Source organism: Lucilia sericata, unplaced genomic scaffold, assembly GCF_015586225.1.
Source record: "Lucilia sericata isolate MDLA Ls3-8-SP2 unplaced genomic scaffold, ASM1558622v1 Contig001174F_arrow, whole genome shotgun sequence".
NCBI lineage: Eukaryota > Metazoa > Arthropoda > Insecta > Diptera > Calliphoridae > Lucilia > Lucilia sericata.
The window spans coordinates 16,343-32,388 of NW_023995143.1; the positions used below are offsets into that span (position 1 = coordinate 16,343).

At 29.2% G+C, this 16,046-nt stretch overlaps 1 long non-coding RNA gene across 1 annotated transcript; it reads left to right on the forward strand.

Moving 5' to 3' along the window:
* Positions 1 to 15,121: 15,121 nt before the first annotated feature.
* Positions 15,122 to 15,828, forward strand: LOC119610380. Its single transcript, XR_005231991.1, has 3 exons — positions 15,122 to 15,405; positions 15,479 to 15,611; positions 15,701 to 15,828. It is a non-coding gene; the product is annotated as an uncharacterized LOC119610380 (long non-coding RNA).
* The last annotated feature ends 218 nt before the right edge of the window (positions 15,829 to 16,046 follow it).

The following is a 16,046-nucleotide window of genomic DNA, read 5'->3' on the forward strand; positions in this document are numbered from 1 at the left end:
AAGCAGCATTTTCATCCCTGCTAAGGATACTTGTCAATAAAAACAACCCTGCAATATGATAGTGGATGTCCCCATTTAGAGAGTTTAGCTACAGAACATTTAAAAACCCCTTGGATCTTAAATACCCTCCGACTATAAGAAAGTTTTTTATTAAAATGTAGAATATTTATAGAAATTTACATTTTATAAATTTTGAAAACTTCAATAATGAACAAATAATGGACCGATTCGGAAAAAGTATAGCATTATGATTTGTTTATAAAGAAAACATGATGTTTTCCTGATATCATTCTAATTACTTGAATTATTTACACAAATGTTTAATCAAATCAAGTCTCAAATAAACTTGAGTTATTTACGATTAAATATTGTTCAGAAAAGAGCTTTATATAAGACCTATGACCAATCATGGGCCTATCCGGAAAATATCTCACAAAATGATTTGTGAACCACATTAAAGTTGAATTTTATACCGATTTTATTATTAATTCTGGTGTTTTTTAGGTTTAAGTGATTTTTAGAAGAGGTTTTTATATGGGACCTATACCAATTATGGGCCGATCCGGAAATATATGTGTGCAAACCATATTCGAGTATAATTTTATTCCAATATCATTAATAATTTATAAGTTATATGCGATTACGTAATTGTTAGAAGTGGACTCATATAATGAAAGCCTAAATTGTGGGTCCATCCGGAAAATTTTCTCTGAAAAATATGTATGTGTATGTATTTACAAAATATTTATATTATGTATTTGTCCATTACAATATAATTACACATTACATTCTAACCTAATTTACCGAATAGGGTGACACTGACCATACGCCCGTTGTAGTGTAGCAGACCAGAGTCTCTAGTGGGAATCGAACCCACAACCCCCAGACCGACAGTCTAGCGCACTACCAACTAACCTACCGCGGCACCCATTTACAAAACATATTCGCGTTAAATTTTATCCCGATATGGTTATTTGTTAACAAATTTATGAATTTTCGCAAGTGGACCCTATATGGACCGATATAGGTTTTAGCTGGAATATGATATCTATTCATATTCGATTTATATGTGCAAAATCATGTGTTAATACCTATATTCTATAGGAAGTTATTACCAATAAATCCATTTTCCAGGAATATGTACATTTTTATGGAAGCTATACGATATTTTGAACCGATACTAATAATTTTCAACCATGATAATACATGGACAAAAAAAAGACTTCTGACAAAATTTTTCGAAGCAATAATGTTAAACTAAGATTGAAAAAAACGTAATATTTCCAGATATTGTTGCGGAATTTTGTTCATATCTCTGATTATAAATAGGAAACATGTCTGCTTCAATTATTAAAGATTCAGATGTCGCAAATATCTGGGGTCTTCTGAAAACTTATTTCAACATACATACGAATAGACAGACAATCATTCAACTGTCATCTAGAAGTGACTTAAACGTGCACTATCATCTAAAAGTACTACTTATGAATGATAGAAGATCTTTCGCAATTATTTTAAAATGGGGACAATCTTTCAACTATCATCCAGAGCTGCCGTCGAAAAGAACTGTTAGTTTCGGAAGCGCCTACTATGAGACACGTGTAAGTGATTTTGAAAGACTCACATCTGGTTTTTTTATGTGATAAAGTATACTTCCAGATGATAAAGGATCTTTCGCAATTATATTCAAATTATCTTCCAACTATCATCTATAGGGGACTATAATCCAAACAAATTGCTGACACATTTAATCGCTGAAGTATCAGTTTTCTGATCTTCTCCACTGTTAGTTGTGGTGGAGTCTTCCTGAAGTGACTTTAACGAACATAAAATATACTTCCAAATGATAAAAAATCTTTCGTAATTATATTCAAATTATCTTCCAACTATCATCTATAGGTAACTATAATCCAATTGAACTTCTGGTGCATTTAATCGCTGAAGTATCATTTTTCTGATCCTCTCCACTGTTAGCTGTGGAGGAAGGAGTCTTCTAAGAGACACGTGAAAGTGATTTTAAAAACTCTCAGAAGTTTTTTAAACTGCACAATCATATAACTGTCCTCCAGAAGTGACTTCAAAATATACTCTCATCGAAAACTATACTTTCATATGATAAAAGATCTTTCGCAATTATTTTCAAACTATTATCAATAGGTATAGGTGACTAGAAGTATACATCCTATAGTATCTTTCGCACGATTATCTAATCGAATCTAATCGCCGAAGTACCGTTATTGTGATCGAGAAGAATAACAAAATCGAATTGCTGGCACATTCAATCGCTGAAGTATAATTTTTCTCATCTTTTATCGTGGATGTGTCTTTCATGAGACGCGTGAAAGTGATTTTAAAAGACACCTAAAAGTTTTTTTTTATGTAAACAATCATTTTACTGTCGCCCAGAAGTAACATAAGCGTTACAATTTCCAAATGATAAAATATCATTTGCAATTATGTATTTTAAAATGTGTACAATCTTACAACTATCATCCAAAAGTCACTTAGACGTATACATCTGGAAGATCAAAATTATTTTTTGTCTTACTATAATCCAGAAGGTTTTATAACTATCATCTAGAAGAAACTTAAATGTCACAATTTCCAGATGATAAAATATCTTTTGCAATTATGTATTTAAAAAGTGTACAATCTTTCAGCTATCATCCAAAAGTCACTTAGACGTATACATCTGGAAGATCAAAACTATTTCTCGTCTTACAATAATCCAGAAGTCTTTATAAGGAGTTGTGTGACAAAAATTATGCATTAAATAACTGCTTAATGGATAGAAAAGAGAATATCTAAACTGTCTTCTCACTACATTACTTAGGGACGCTAAAGTGGCGTTAATATTCCTTTTAATCAGTTGGTAACACTAAAGAGTTAATTGACTTTCTTTCTGTCATAAAAAAGTGAACTGGCGATAGTCAAGAAGCAACCAAATAATTTAACACTTTTAAAAGGGATACATAGAATCATTTTAGCAACAGCGGGAAGTGAGAAAATTATATTCATGTGTGTGTTTGTTTTTCCTAGATGATAATAATACGGATGGGATGTTAGAGGTGGTGATGGTGGTGGTGGAGTTTATGATGGGAGGGGGTAGCGTAGCGATTGACTGAATGCTGTATGTTGAATGTTGTTGCGAACTTTTGACCCGATTTGACAACGTGCACTGTACTCGTTTTGTTGTTGTTGCTGTTATTTTTACAACTACACACATGTAGAAAAGGATGTAAGTTTGTTTACACAAATGTGTGAGTATGTAAAGGACAATGTCGGTGTGTGTATATGCAGGGTTTACTATATGTGTTGGTATATTTCACACTTAACTGTTGTTGTTGTTTTTTGTTTGCTCCTCTTAGTTTTTTGTTATTGTTGTTGTTGTCTTCGATTTTGTTTTTTAGTTATTACTTTTTTCCTTTAACACTTAAGGATATATGTATTTAATCTGGTTGTTTTTTAAAAGGATTCTTTTTAACTTTTATACACTTTTTTTCTACTTTCTGCTTATTTTTAATTTATTTTATTATTTTTATTTCATTTTACAAATTTTTTACACATCTTTTGTTACTTTTAGCACTTTATTTTTTTCCGACCCGACTAAAACTTTATTTACGCGCGCCGTCTGTTGTTAACACCCTTGGCAAAAAATCAAATAAGACTTTATTGATTCTGCTGGGTTTTTTTTTTTTTTTTTCTACAAATGCTTTTCTTATTATAATATTCTTATTTTAATTCCATATATATTTCGGCAAACAATTTTTGGCAATAACAACTACAACCATACATAATATAAGATGAAATTCTTTTGTACATACAAATAATGGAAATTTGGGCAATTCGAAAATTTTTACAATAACAATGCCCTCAGAGGATTACGCACCATTTAAAATTTTCACTTGGCTAAGCAAAAACAAAAAGAATACAATAGCTTTGAATTAAATTAAAATCTCCACTTTCAAAACTCTTTAAAACTTTAAAATTTGCTTTAAATTTCTTTAAATTTACTTTATCCTTAAAATCAAGTTGTTTGTAAGACTTTCACTTTAGTTTAAAAACAATTCACTTAAATTCTTCATAATTTACTTTAGTTTAGAAATTCCTTTTTAGAACTTTTTTCACATAACTTCATAAACTTTTATTCTTTTGTTTGTTTTTATTTATTTATTTTTATTATTTTCTCTATTATTTTTGCATATTTTCTTAAATTTCACTTTTATTTTTGCTGTTTATTATTATATTTACGCGTATTTCCGTTTAATTGTAACGTACTCGCAGCCAGCGCCTTTTGTACTGACCTTACAACGCTTGTTTACTTGTCAAAACTAACATGTTTCTCGTACACATGCCAGTTGTTACCATAAAAATTTCTGCTCAACTGTTTTTCATTAATATCCTTTTCCTTTGCAGGTTTTGTTGTTGTTAATTATAGTAAAAGGCGTAGTATTTTTTTTCCTACTGTCAAACTCTCTGTTATTGTTTCTCAGCTATTGCTCAAATTTAAGCTTAAACAAGTGTAGCTGTCATTCTGCCTGAATGTCAAAAAAGTTTGTAACAGCGCATGTCAATAGTTATCGATAATTTAAGAGGCAAAAGAGCTTTTTTATCGTTTTATGTTACATAGCTTTAATGTTGCTATAATTATAGTTGCTAAAAGCTTTATAGTATTGGAAAATAGAATATTTGTTGTAAAAGAAATACCGTTATTTTATTTTTAAAGCTTTTTTATAGTAATTTGTGCTTTAAATTATTGACAATTATAGTAAGATTTATAACAACTCTTTAGGGTTAAAATGTTCAACCGATTGGTGTAATGGGTTGCATACACAGAAAGAGCTATTACAACTGACATGATCAAGGAAGTAATCAAGAGTTTTTCACTTTTACAGATAGAGTCGTAACAGGTTTCATTAAGGTTAATATTCCCAAAATTGGAAAACCTAGTTATGTGATACCAAAGTCTTATCGACATTGGAACGAATAGCTTAGTTAAAAGCAGAATTCCTAACAAAGATCTGAAATACAAACAGTATGTTTATGTAAAAGGATGATCAGTGGAAAAACGTCACGGTCAAGCGGAATATTAGTGCAAATACCGTTGCTACACGGATGTCTCTAAACTAGGAGACAAAGCGGACATAGATTTCTAAATTGAAGGCCCAAAATAAGAAATATACTAACCACAACACTAGCTTTCAAGCAAATGTCCAAGCATTTATGGAATGCGTATAAGAAGTTAAGTATGTGCAGCCCGAAGTAAATGAGAATTTATAAAATGGGATATTTTGGGACTTTTTCGATGCCTTAAAAGGTACTTTTTGAATTTTCTATATTATGAACCTAAAAACATAAGTAATAGAGAACCTATAAAAGCGGACTTTTTGGTAATTTTTCGATCTTCAAAAGGTACTTTTTGAATTTTTGGATAAAAATAACCTTTTAATAGAATGTGAACTGAACTAGAACTGAACTAGAACTGAACTAGAACTGAACTAGAACTGAACTAGAACTGAACTAGAACTGAACTAGAACTGAACTAGAACTGAACTAGAACTGAACTAGAACTGAACTAGAACTGAACTAGAACTGAACTAGAACTGAACTAGAACTGAACTAGAACTGAACTAGAACTGAACTAGAACTGAACTAGAACTGAACTAGAACTGAACTAGAACTGAACTAGAACTGAACTAGAACTGAACTAGAACTGAACTAGAACTGAACTAGAACTGAACTAGAACTGAACTAGAACTGAACTAGAACTGAACTAGAACTGAACTAGAACTGAACTAGAACTGAACTAGAACTGAACTAGAACTGAACTAGAACTGAACTAGAACTGAACTAGAACTGAACTAGAACTGAACTAGAACTGAACTAGAACTGAACTAGAACTGAACTAGAACTGAACTAGAACTGAACTAGAACTGAACTAGAACTGAACTAGAACTGAACTAGAACTGAACTAGAACTGAACTAGAACTGACTAGAACTGAACTAGAACTGAACTAGAACTGAACTAGAACTGAACTAGAACTGAACTAGAACTGAACTAGAACTGAACTAGAACTGAACTAGAACTGAACTAGAACTGAACTAGAACTGAACTAGAACTGAACTAGAACTGAACTAGAACTGAACTAGAACTGAACTAGAACTGAACTAGAACTGAACTAGAACTAACTAGAACTGAACTAGAACTGAACTAGAACTGAACTAGAACTGAACTAGAACTGAACTAGAACTGAACTAGAACTGAACTAGAACTGAACTAGAACTGAACTAGAACTGAACTAGAACTGAACTAGAACTGAACTAGAACTGAACTAGAACTGAACTAGAACTGAACTAGAACTGAACTAGAACTGAACTAGAACTGAACTAGAACTGAACTAGAACTGAACTAGAACTGAACTAGAACTGAACTAGAACTGAACTAGAACTGAACTAGAACTGAACTAGAACTGAACTAGAACTGAACAAGAACTAAACTAAACTAGAACTCAACTTAATTAGAACTGAACTAGAACTGAACTAGAACTGAACCAGAACTGAACTAGAACTGAACTAGAACTGAACTAGAACTGAACTAGAACTGAACTAGAACTGAACTAGAACTGAACTGAACTGAACTGAACTAGAACTAGAACTGAACTGAACTGAACTGAACTGAACTGAACTAGAACTGAACTAGAACTGATCTAGAACTGAACTAGAACCAAACTAGAACTGAACTAGTTCTGATCTAGAACTGATCTAGAACTGAACTAGAACTGATCTAGAACTGAACTAGAACTGAACTAGAACTGAACTAGAACTGAACTAGTTCTGATCTAGAACTGATCTAGAACTGAACTAGAACTGAACTAGAACTGAACTAGAACTGAACTAGAACTAGAACTGAACTGAACTAGAACTGAACTAGAACTGAACTAGAACTGAACTAGAACTGAACTAGAACTGAACTAGAACTGAACTAGAACTGAAATAGAACTGAAATAGAACTGAACTAGAACTGAACAAGAACTAAACTAAACTAGAACTCAACTTAATTAGAACTGAACTAGAACAGAACTAAAACTGAACTAACAATTTTTTAATAAAATTTTGCATTCGTAAAAAATTATCAAATACATAAGTTTTTAATTATTATTTTTTTTAATTTTAAATGGAATTTTTAGTTAACTTAAAACTAAGATCCATTTCTAGAAGATTGTTTAAAATTGTATTAAAATTTTTGTTTATCGAAAATTTAATGAAAAAGTATGTCGGTATGGAAAATATTGATAGAAGTTTCTAATTTTGGAAAATATGCGATAACATATTGATAAAGTTTCTTTATGTAAGTATACTTACATATAAAAATTATTGATGAAATTTTCTATTTATTCCACTTATCTTTATAATAGATTATAATTGATTACATTATACATAATTTTTATTATTTTCTTTTTATTTAAACCGTTTCCGAACCGTTTACCGTTTTATTTATACTATTTCATTAAATGGCAACTCTGCTGCGCATTAACTTTATTTTAGAAAATAAAACCCCAAAAACTTTAGCTTTTTTTTACTCTGCTTTTAACGGAGAAATAGATTCTCTTCCTTTTTAAAATGATGCAAAAGCTTTAACCAACAACAACATATTAACAATTGACATCTTTATTTTAAAACACTTTGCCCGTGCGCTCTCCCACTGCAACATTCACACATACAAATGCGCAAAGGGCTTTTGAATAGACAAAAAGAAAAATAACAACAACAGCTAAGAACTATTAAATACAAAAACAATTTGAATACACTTTTGCGTATACACATTTTTTCTTGATTATTTTTTTCTTTTACCGATTTATTTTAATTAAAAATTATTATTTAACACTGTTTTTTTACGATTTCTATTGAAATATTATTAAATTATATTAAAACACTTGATATTTTATAAATTTTATAAAAATTCAAACACTTTACTAAATTTAATTTTTAATTTGGAAACAAGCGACGAACTAGAACGTGTCATTTAAGTAGCGGCCGAGTGTGAACTGAAGTTGTTTAAGAAAATATTTATTAGTAGAGGAAATGTCAATGCATTGAGAACTTTTTAAATATGTAAAGGGATTTATAAATTCGGATGTTTAGTTAATGGGAAAAGTTATCGCATATTAGAAATTTCTATCAATAATTTTCTATAACGAAATATTTTTATATGTATTAAATTTTACGCAAACATGTGTTTCTATGAACAATAATCTATAAATTGATGCAAGTTTATTAGTTAATTAAAAAATTTTATTTAAAGTTTAAAAAAAAGTCAATTAAAAATTTGTGTATTTGATCATTTTTTACTAATACGAAATTTGATTCAAAAATTGTTAGTTCAGTTTTAGTTCTATTCTAGTTCTATTCTAGTTCTGTTCTAGTACAGCTCAAGTTCAGTATTAGTTCAGTTTTAGTTCTGTTCTAGGTATGTTTTAGTTCTGTTCTAGTTCTGTTCTAGTTCTGTTTTAGTTCTGTTCTAGTTCTGTTCTAGTTCTGTTCTAGTTCTGTTCTAATTCTGTTCTAATTCTGTTCTAATTCTGTTTTAGTTCTGTTCTAGTTGTGTTCTAGTTCTGTTCTAGTTCAGTTCTAGTTCTGTTCCAGTTCTGTTCTAGTTCTGTTCTAGTTCTGTTCTAGTTCTGTTCTAGTTCTGTTCTAGTTCTGTTCTAGTTCTGTTCTAGTTCTGTTCTAGTTCTGTTCTAGTTCTGTTCTAGTTCTGTTCTAGTTCTGTTCTAGTTCTGTTCTAGTTCTGTTCTGTTCTAGTTCTGTTCTAGTTCTGTTCTAGTTCTGTTCTAGTTCTGTTCTAGTTCTGTTCTAGTTCTGTTCTAGTTCTGTTCTAGTTCTGTTCTAGTTCTGTTCTAGTTCTGTTTTAGTTCTGTTCTAGTTCTGTTCTAGTTCTGTTCTAGTTCTGTTCTAGTTCTGTTCTAGTTCTGTTCTAGTTCTGTTCTAGTTCTGTCTAGTTCTGTTCTAGTTCTGTTCTAGTTCTGTTCTAGTTCTGTTCTAGTTCCGTTCTAGTTCTGTTCTAGTTCTGTTCTAGTTCATGTTCTTGTTCGAGTTCTGTTCTAGTTCTAGTTCTGTTCTAGTTCTGTTCTAGTTCTGTTCTAGTTCTGTTCTAGTTCTGTTCTAGTTCTGTTCTAGTTCTGTTCTAGTTCTGTTCTAGTTCTGTTCTAGTTCTGTAGTTCTGTTCTAGTTCTGTTCTAGTTCTGTTCTAGTTCTGTTCTAGTTCTGTTCTAGTTCTGTTCTAGTTCTGTTCTAGTTCTGTTCTAGTTCTGTTCTAGTTCTGTTCTAGTTCTGTTCTAGTTCTGTTCTAGTTCTGTTCTAGTTCTGTTCTAGTCTGTTCTAGTTCTGTTCTAGTTCTGTTCTAGTTCTGTTCTAGTTCTGTTCTAGTTCTGTTCTAGTTCTGTTCTAGTTCTGTTCTAGTTCTGTTCTAGTTCTGTTCTAGTTCTGTTCTAGTTCTGTTCTAGTTCTGTTCTAGTTCTCTAGTTCTGTTCTAGTTCTGTTCTAGTTCTGTTCTAGTTCTGTTCTAGTTCTGTTCTAGTTCTGTTCTAGTTCTGTTCTAGTTCTGTTTCTAGTTCTGTTCTAGTTCTGTTCTAGTTCTGTTCTAGTTCTGTTCTAGTTCTGTTCTAGTTCTGTTTTAGTTCTGTTCTAGTTCTGTTCTAATTCTGTTGTAGGTCTGTTGTAGTTCTGTTCTAGTTCTGTTCTAGTTCTCTTCTAGTTCTGTTCTATTATTGTTCTAGTTCAGTTTTAGTTCACTTCAAGTTCAAAAGCAAGTTTTATAAGATTAAAAATTTCTGTGCTAAGTTTTCAGAAATAAATAAATAAATGGAGCAATAGGCTCAACGCCTACTGGTCTCGTATAAACCGAACAGTCCCCAATATACATATGTACAAATATCTAGCATTTGGTTAGGGTCCCCATGATAACCACATCCCACCATACTTAGCCCAATGGAGTTATGAACTGAGAAGTAGTAGAAGAAGCGCCATATCTTGGCTAGGTCTTAATTATTGTATAGTTTAAGCTGTTACAACAAAAATGGACTTACATAGGTATTTATAAGGAATAATCTCATAAAAAACTACTAATATAATTGGGGCTGCCAATTGGCGGTCTTTACCTTTATAGTTTTCTCACGTCTCTTTTTATGCTATTTTCGCACTATTTTACACACATACATATATTTTAATTTTTTTTTTTTTTTTTTTTTTTAACACTAATTATTATTCGTTTATTTAGTAGTATTTTAAATACTTTATCTTATATCTATAATAATGATGTTACAATTAGTATTAAATACTCTGATATACATTATTTTTTACAAAGGATACAATATTTCTTTTAAAAACATTAAGATTTCTTTCATTTTTTACATTAATTGGTAACATATTAAACAATTGTAGTCCTTTGTAGAATAAGCATCTCTTCATGGCATTGTTTGTTGCTTTGTTTATTCGGAAGTCCATTGCATTACGTAGACTGTAAGGTTGTATTTCATTGACGTACTTAAGTTGCTCTGTCAAATATTCTGGGGCGTTTCCTGTTTTCATCTTGTGTATAAACGTTAATGTATTTAGTTGAAGTCTCTGTCTTATATTTAACCATTTCAGTGTATCAAGCATTAATTGTGTTGATGTGAATCTATTGCATTTAATTATCGATCTCATTGCTTTATTTTGAAGTTTTTGCAGCCTTTCCAATTGTGTATTTGTGCAGCATGTATATATGATAGTTGAACCAAATTCGAAATGTGGTTTTATCATTGTATTATATATATTTATCGCTGTTATTGTAGATATTTTGTTGCGTATTCTTCTAAAGAAACCAATCTTTTTTCCAATTTTGTGGCATATATATTCTAAATGTTCTTTTAAGTTCATGTTTTTATCTATTATAAAACCTAAATATTTTATTTTATCCACTTTTTCAATTATTTTATCATTTATTGTAATGGTTGAGTTAGTATTCATGTTTATTTCCATTATTTTTGTTTTACATTCATTGAGTTTAAGTTTATTCATTTTCAACCATTTATTAATATTTATCATATCATACATTAAATCATTTTGACACTGTTCATCTGATTCAGCCTCACTAAAAATTAATGTATCATCCGCGTATAGCACTATTTCACATTTACGAAGTATCTTAGGCATATCATTTATGTATATAATAAATAAGAGAGCTCCTAAAATCGATCCTTGTGGTACTCCATATTCATTGTTAATTTCTTTCGATATACTATTATTCACTTTCGTTATTTGTTTTCTATTCGTTAGATATGACTTAAACCAACTTAATTCTTCATTTTGTATACCATATATGTGCAGTTTTTGTAGTAGGATGTCTCTATCTATGGTTTCAAAAGCCCTTTTAAAATCAAGAAAAATTGCCATAATTTTTTTATTTTTGTTAATGTTTTTCCATCTATTTATAACATAGTTTACTGATGTTTCACATGAATATTTTTTTCGAAATCCAGACTGATATTTTGATAATATGTCATTTGATTCTAAATATTCTTCAAGTTGCATTTTAACAATTTTCTCAAGAACTTTTTCACATAATTTTAAAGTATTAACGGGACGAAATTCTTCACATTTATTAGTTTTTGCTATCTTTTCTATTGGTGTTACCATTGAGGTTTTCCAATTTTCAGGGAAAACTCCAGTTGCCATTGATGTATTTACTATATTTAGCATGATATTTCCGATTATATTCCAATTGTCCAGTATCATACGACTATTTACTTTATTATAATCAGGTTTATTTTTTAGGGTTTTACATATGTTTTTAAGTTCTGTAATAGATATTGCACGGAATTTAAATCTTGCATTTATTATATCTATTTGATTTTCATATTGCACATATTCTATATTATCTCTGATTTCATTTATACTGTTTACAAAATAATTATTAAATTGGTAAGCTATATCACAGTTATTCTTATATTCTATATTATTAAATAACACAGTTTTTATCACAGATTGGTTTTTCTTTAGAACTAAGTTTTTAATGTTTTTCCACATTTGTTTCTGGTCTCTAGCTTTATTAATTTGATTGTTAATATACCTATTTTTCTCATTTTCAAGTTTTATTTTATATATATTTCTTGAATTTTTATAGTTTTTCCATGCTGTTATAGAATTTTCTGCTTTAGCTATATTATATTTTATTATTTTTTCTTTTTTTAAACGTTCTAATTGTTTACCAAACCATTTATTATTTATTTTTTGCTCATTCACTTTCTTATTTATTGATAGCTTTTTAATTGCCTTTTCTACAGTTTCATCAAAATGATTCACATTTACATTAAGTTCATGTCTTTTATCAAATATTATTTTTCAGCTATTTCATTTCGAAATCTGCGTTTGTTATATTTAAAAATTTCCAATTCTCTACCGGTTATTGAATATAATTAATTTTTCCTTAAAATGCACAAAAATTTAATTATCATTTCCTTAATTTCTTTTTTATTTACTTTTCTGTGAACTTTTCATTTTTCTTGACGTTAATGAAAATGTTTTATTGTGAATGAACTTTAAAATAACTGTATGAAAAGTATACTTTGAATTGTACCATGAATTGTACTATGAAAATATATAATGTTTTATTTCAAATTTCTTAACATATTTTAGGGGATTTAGGGAAATACGCTACTTAAAAATTTAACAGTTACAAAAATGATCCAGCAGAATAACAACTTCTAAATAGTCCTTCATAATGTTTTTCCTGCAACATAAACAAAACTCATTAATACAACAAACATACACACATTATAGCAATAGTAATGGTTCTAATGTTTATTTGATAAATATTGCCAGCAATCAATCGCGTTGTAAATTTTGCAAATAAACTACCACTCGTCTTATACATTCTTCTAAACTCTTTCAATAATCATTTAAAAACAGTTGGTTTTAATAATTGAACGACTAATTTTTTTTCGTTATTTTCTCTTCCTATTAGTTTTTATTACTTGTATTCTTGTAAATCGTTTAGAAAACTGTTACATGCAGCGTAATGTTTGAACTTTGTGGTACATCAGTAATCGTTGGACATGGGAGTAAAACATATTCGTGCGTGTTGCACACGAACAGAACAACTAGAAAAGAGGTAAAGAAGAAAGTAAAGAAAATACTGCTACTCAAAAACAGTTTTACAATTAATCAACAGTTTCAGTTTTTTTCGAGTAAACGAAATGCAGAAACACAGAAAAGAGCCTTGTTAAAGGAAGCTTGTGTTTTTTTGTTTTGTAATGAATAATGTCTTCAAGCAAAAGAAATCGTAGAATTGGAAAACATAAACCAATGAAGGATAAAACATTGCAGCAGCAACTAAACTCGCTAAAAAGAATAAGCATAAAAATGTAGTTTTAACGGCTAGAATATACTAAACAAAAAAGTTCAAGTAATCTTGACATATTATTAACAAAGCAAATGAGTAGAAAATTGTTAATTCCCAAGAAAAATTAAGTGCAAATAATGTTAAATGTGAGTTTCTGAAAAAATTAAATCACTTGAAAGGATTTTTCTATCTATCTATCTATCTATCTATCTATATATATATATATATATATATATATATATATATATATATATATATATATATATATATATATCTATCTATTTATCTATCTATCTATCTATCTATCTATCTATCTATCTATCTATCTTTCTATCTTTCTATCTATCTATAAAAACTTAATTTTATCGAAAAATTTCTTATAAAAACAAAACAAATCGAAAATTTTCTATAAAATCAAAATTTTATCGAAAATTTTCTATAAAAACCAAAATTTTATCGAAAATTTTCTATAAAAACCAAAATTTTATCGAAAATTTTCTATAAAATCAATTTTTTATCGAAATTTTCCTATAAAAACAAAATTTTATCAAAAATTTTCTATAAAAACAAAATTTTATCAAAAATTTTCTATAAAAACATTTTATCAAAATTTTCTATAAAAACAAAATTTTATCCAAAAATTTTCTATAAAAACAAAATTTTATCCAAAAAGTTTCTGTAAAAACAAAATTTTATCCAATAATTTTCTATAAACAAAATTTTATCCAAAAATATTCTATAAAAACAAAATTTTCTATAAAAACAAAATTTTCTATAGAAACAAAATTTTCTATAAAAACAAAGTTTTATTGAAAACGTTCTATTTAACCAAAATTTTATGAAAATTTCTCCAAAAAAAATTATCAAACATTTTCTTGTAAAAAATTTTATCGAAAAATTCTTACATAAACAAAATTTTATACAAAAATTTCTACAGCAACAAAATATTATCGAACATTTTTTACAAAAACAAATCTTTACAAAAATTTGTGCTGTGTGGGTTGGTGGATTTGTTGAACATCTGTTTGTTCATTGAACAAACAGAAAACAAAACAACAGTGTGGCCAGATTGCCGGCGGCGCTGGTATGCTCGCGATTGCCGGGCTTGGAGCTCGCCGGAGGGGGTGGTCCTTGCCAGCAATCTGTACCGAATACACACACCATCACAAAAAAATCATACCAGCAAAAATATATTAAAGTTAAAGGGCTCAAAGTAGTCTTTCTCCATTTCCCTGCGTACTAGTCTATCGAACAATTCTTCTCCTGGCTGATGTTGTTGCCAGGAAATAACCCTCCCACTCGGGATTGAATCCCGCCATGACATCCAATAGTAGGGATGTCCCAAACTTTCCCCGCAGACAATACCTTCCCTACTTACCGCCGCGTTTACTGAATTTTAGCCAGTCATATTAATTAAAATAAAACTTGGAAAGTAGTATTTTCATTTATACATTATAAAAGTTGTTTTATTAAAAAAAAAGGAATTTATATAAACGAAAATATCGGAATAAAATTTACAAAAATTTACTTTTAGATGACGATTTCATATTTTACTCTTATTTCTAGTTTTAATTTTAAGATTTTAGTTTTAAATTTCAATTTTAAAATTTTAGTTTTAAATTTTAATTTTAAGATTTTAGTTTTAAATTTCAATTTTAAAATTTTAGTTTCAAATTTTAGTTTTAAAATTTTAGTTTTAAAGTTTAATTTTAAAAATTTAGTTATAAATTTTAATTTTACAAATTTAGTTTTAAATTTTAATTTTAAAAATTTAGTTTTAAAATTTGGATTTTTTTTTTTTTTTTTAGTTTTCGACGTTTCTTTTCCAAGTTAGGTTTAATTCAATAGTTCCCTTCTGATAATAATAATTTATAATTTCACTTTCTCAACCTCTCGGATTTATTACCGATTTCCGGCTCTAGTTCCTGGCGGCCAACTACTTTATCGGAAGTATCTCCCAAATGAGGATAGGGTAGATGGATATTTCCTGTTCGTGACGTGTCCAGATGTCAAAGTAGTTTGAGGTACGAATAAATTATAAATTCTCTAATTCCTTTTATTTATTTCTAAATAATTATATATATTTTTTTTTATTAGGAGAATTACCTATATAAGATTTAGGAAAATCTTGGTTAATCAACCTCGCGACTCACTGATCCCTAGGCCAGAGCTCTAACCTAACTCGCGCACGCGTGGTTAATGTTCACACGCGGGATGAAATTTACGAGACGTAAGACTTCCTATTTTTTTATATAAATATCTCACTATTCACTTTTTTTTTTTAATATATATTTATCTTTTTTTTTTATTTTCTTAAAGAAAAGGAACCGAATCGAACGTCCGTCTATGTGTCCCGGTATTTCACTGTACTGTAGTCGGAATATCACCAAATATACCCTAGCACCCCAGGCGTGGTGATGCTAATGCGGCTGCTCCCTCGATGGATGAGTTTGGTGTTGAGTGGCTTGCAGGTTTGTTTATTTAGCTTTTTCTTATTTTTATTTTGAAGATTTAGTTTTAAGTTTAATGTTAAGTTTACAATTTCTTTTCAATAAAATTTATTTAATTTATAAAAAAAAACAAAAATTTAGTTTTTTTTTTGTATGACGGAGCCACAACTCCACCTTCTTCTTTGTTGGCCCAGTTCGATTAAAAAAGAACGAAT